Source organism: Mauremys mutica, chromosome 1 (genome assembly GCF_020497125.1).
Source record: "Mauremys mutica isolate MM-2020 ecotype Southern chromosome 1, ASM2049712v1, whole genome shotgun sequence".
NCBI classification, from domain to species: domain Eukaryota; kingdom Metazoa; phylum Chordata; order Testudines; family Geoemydidae; genus Mauremys; species Mauremys mutica.
Genome location: NC_059072.1, coordinates 148,825,454 through 148,830,179, shown reverse-complemented (window position 1 = coordinate 148,830,179; position 4,726 = coordinate 148,825,454).

The following is a 4,726-nucleotide window of genomic DNA, read 5'->3' as shown; positions in this document are numbered from 1 at the left end:
ATAAATAAATTGTAACTCTGCAATTTCTCTTTGAAGTCTGTTTTTGAAGTTTTTTGAATGGCTACTTTTAAATGTATTATTGAATGTGAATGTGTAAATCTGTTATTGACTGCATAAGTCCTGAATGGCCTAGTGGTTATGAGTCCTGGTTTTCCCTCAGACAGACTGGGTTCAATTCCCAGTGTAGGAAAAGTGCAGAGCTTTTGCTCAGAGGGGAGAAAGGAATGGGAAGGGATCCTGCCAGCAGGAGAGTTGGATAGTGTTAGGAGAGGATCCCAGAAGGGGGAGGCAGAGGTCTTAGGGGAAATCAAAGAAGGATCCCAGGTGTGTGGGAAGTGGACACTCTGGAGAGCACAGGCCTGGCATGGGGACTGGGAAGAGTGAGTGTGTCCCTCTAAACTCACCAACTGCAGACTAGGCAGGATTGGAAGAATTACGTGTTTGTTGGTAAATGTCAATTTCTGTGTAAACACACGACCCAATGGCAAAATATTTCCATCGATAATAATCAAAATTGACAGATGAGCAAAATAAGAAACATGCTGCTTGAGAACTTATCCTATTCTAATCCTATAGGGGTCCCTTATGCCTTAGGTGCCAACATGTGGGTGTTTCATTTCCCTCCCCATTTTCACACAGAGACACAATTTCCTTTGCATGGATCCATGAACAGCAAAACCTCCCTGTGTCTCTTGTCTGAACCAGGGCATTCAATTCCACTGAAATCTTCTCTGCTGCAATGACAATGGTCAAACTGAAGGGATGCGTCCACCTTCCTCCCCCGGCAGTGAGATATTCCCTCTCCTCTTCATGCTGCTGTTACCCTTACCCTTAGAGCCCGACCAGGGTTATTTTATCTACTATCCAAGATCCACTAACCCGGAAATCCTGGACGCCCCATCTTCTCGGGCATTGGCACTCTCACTGAAGGACTGTCTGGATATGTGGACTCTCTGCTCAGACCCTATGCCACCAGCACTCCCAGCTATCTCTGTGACACCACTGATTTCTTGAGAAAACTACAATGCTTGGTGACCTTCCAGAAAACACCATCCTAGCCACCATGGATGTAGAGGCTCTCTATACAAACATCCCACACACAGATGGAATACAAGCTGTCAGGAACAGTATCCCTGATGATGCCACAGCACAATTGGTTGCTGAGCTCTGTGCCTTTATCCTCACACACAACCTCCAGATGAGTGGCATTGCTATGGGCACCCGCATGGCCCCACAATATGCCAACATTTTTATGGCTGACCTGGAACAACACTTCCTCAGCTCTCGTCCACTCACGGCCCTTTTCTACCTACGCTACATTGATGACATCTTTATCATCTGGACCCAGAGGAAGGAGACTGGAAAAATTCCACCATGATTTCAACAGCTTCCACCCCACCATCAACCTTAGCTTGGACCAAGCTACATGGGAAGTCCACTTCCTAGACACCATGGTGCAAATAAGTGATGGTCATGTTAACACCACCCTATACCGAAAACCTACGGACCGCTATGCCTACCTTCATGCCTCCAGCTTCCATCCTGGGCACACCACATGATCTATTGTCTACAGCCAAGCACTGAGGTACAACCGCATCTGCTCCAATCCCTTGGACAGAGACCAACACCTACAAAATCTTCACCAAGCATTCTCAAAACTACAATACCCGCACGAGGAAATAAAGAAACAGATCAACAGAGCCAGACGTGTACCCAGAAGCCTCCTACTACAAGACAAACCCAAGAAAGAAACCAACAGAACTCCCCTGGCCATCACCTAGAGTCCTCAGCTAAAACCTCTCCAACACATCATCAGGGATCTACAACCCATCCTGGACAATGATCCCACACTTTCACAGGCCTTGGGTGGCAGGCCAGTCCTCGCCCACAGACAAACCACCAACCTGAAGCATATTCTCACTAGTAACTGCATACTGCACCATAGTAACTCTAACTCAGGAATCAATCCATGCAACAAACCTCAATGCCAACTCTGCCCACATATCTACACCAGCGACACCATCACAGGACCTAACCAGATCAGCCACACCATCACTGGTTCATTCACCTGCACGTCCACCAATGTAATGTACGCCATCATATGCCAGCAATGCCCCTCTGCTATGTACATCGGCCAAACCGGACAGTCTCTAAGGAAAAGGATAAATGGACACAAATCAGATATTAGGAATGGCAATATACAAAAACCTGTAGGAGAACACTTCAACCTCCCTGGACACACAATAGCAGATTTAAAGGTAGGCATCCTGCAGCAAAAAACCTTCAGGACAAGACTTCAAAGAGAAACTGCTGAGCTTCAGTTCATTTGCAAATTTGACACCATCAGCTCAGGATTAAACAAAGACTGTGACTGGCTAGCCAACTACAAAAGCAGTTTCTCCTCCCTTGGTGTTCATAGTTTACCTGCTTCTAACAGTGCCTCATCCTCCCTGATTGAACTAACCTTGTTATTTCTAGACTGATTCTTGCCTGCATATATATACCTGCCTCTGGAAATTTCCACTACATGCATCTGATAAAGTGAGTATTCACCCACGAAAGCTTATGCTCCAAAACATCTGTTAGTCTATAAGGTGCCACAGGGCTCTTTGTCACTTTTTACAGATCCAGACTAACACAGCTACCTCTCTGATACATGATAAGAGCAGGTGGTGGGAGAAGCACATGTTAGAAGCCCTCTGTCAACTCAGCTGTGGTTTTCTGTGCACAGAGAGCCAGACACTTGAAGGTCTGTAAGTCTTGAGAGAAATGGGGAACCTTTGTACTTTTGGAATTTGAAGGTGTTGTCTTAGACCATCAAGTGGAACAATTGCAACCAATTGTTTGTGGAAGGTGTCATGGCTTAGCTGGCTAAAGCACCTATCTTGTAAACAGGAGATCCTGGGTTCAACTGCCAGTAGTACTTTGTTGTGTAGCTTGTGTCTCCTCTGCTCACATTTTCCTCTGTCTTTCTAGAAAACAGAAGAGACTTCTCTTGGCAATCTAAATAATTGCTTGCTAAGGAAAAGGCTCTTTGGAGAGGAGCATTGGAAAGAATCAAATCACAAGCCTGGAGATGATAAGGCTGATGTGACTGGCATTGCCAAGATAGTTGCTTTGAGTGCAATTGCTGCAACACGAGCCTGGGCCACACGTCTTTGTGATTCACTGGGGATGTCAACACAATCTCTGCAGGTCGTGCAGGAAATGGAGAGTTACTGTCCTGTTACCTTCCTTTTGAGTGTCACTGATGAAAAATTGAGCAGTTAGGAGAAAAGTCCCAGAGATCAGTACCGGATTTACCATGGCACCAATGGCTCCCTAGCGCCAGGCCCATGCTCAGAAGGGGCCCATAGCACTCACTTCCTCCCCTCTCGCAGTGCTGCAGGAGCAGAGCCTCAGGGATCCAGCCTGGGAGCTGAGAACCCAAGAGGCCCTGGGAGCTGTAGTTCCTTGGCCAGATCCCTGCCCATAGAGCCGGCCCTGGAGCAGGAAAGGAACTACATTTCCCAGCATTCCCTGGCAGCTATCCCAAGGAAAGGGAACCGGGGGGAACACTGAGGCCCCATGCACCGCAGCTTGCTGTGGATGGAAAGCTGGCTGCTGGAAGGGAGTGGCAGAGTGAATGCGGAACAAGTGTGCCCAAGGAGTAGGAGGCTTTGGCCCAGATATCACCCTCAGGAGACTTCCCCAGGCTGGATTAGGGATGCTGGTGTGACCCCACCTGGCAGCCCCCCAAGAAGGAAATGGGTGGACTAAATGGACAGTGCGCCTCTGTATCTGAAGCCTAGTAAGGGAGATATGTGGGTCCCACTAGATGTTAAAATGAAAAGTAAGAGAGGGGAGGCTCTACTACAGAGGTAGGCAAACTTTTTGGCCTGATGGACATATTGGAGTTGCAAAACTGTAGGGAGGACTGGGTAGGGAAGGCTGTGCCTCCCCAAACAGCCTGGCCCCACCCCCTATCCACCCCCTCCTACTTCCTGTCTCCTGACTGCTCCCCTCAGAACCCCTGACCCATCCAACCCCCCAATCCTTGTCCCCTGACTGCCCCCTCCTAGGACCCCCTGCCCCTAACCAACACCCCCTGCTCCCAGTCCCCTGACTGCCCCGACCCCTATCCACAGTCCCGCCCCCTGACAGGACCCCTGGGACTCCCAGGCTTATCCATTCCCCCCACCCCATCCACACCCCCTCCCCCTGACAGGCCCCCCAGGACTCCCAGGCTTATCCATTCCCCCCACCCCGTTCCCTGACCATCCCCCAGAACCTCCACCCCATCCAACTGCCCTCTTCTCCCTGTCCCCTGAGTGCCCCCTGGGACTTCCCAGCCCTTATCCAGTCCCCTGGCCCCAGCCCTCTTACCATACCACTCAGAGCAGCATGTCTGGCAGCCGTGCCGCCTGGCCAGAGCTGCTCGGCAGGAGTGTGTAACCCTGCCGCCCAGAGCACTGCCCGTGCGGGGATGCAGGGGAGGGGAGACAGTGGGGGAGGGGGCGGTGGCTAGCCTCCCTGGCCGGGAGGTCAAGGGCCAGGCAGGACGGTCCTGTAGGCCGAATGTGACCCACAAGCCATAGTTTGCCCACCTCTGCTCTACTAGAGGACCTGGGCAGCTTTAGATACAGTACCAGGCACGTAGGCAGATTTCCACGTCTGAGGCATGGAAGCAGAAACTGGCTTTTCCTTTCCAGATTTATCCAATATTCAGAAAGGGAATCTAGCCCCT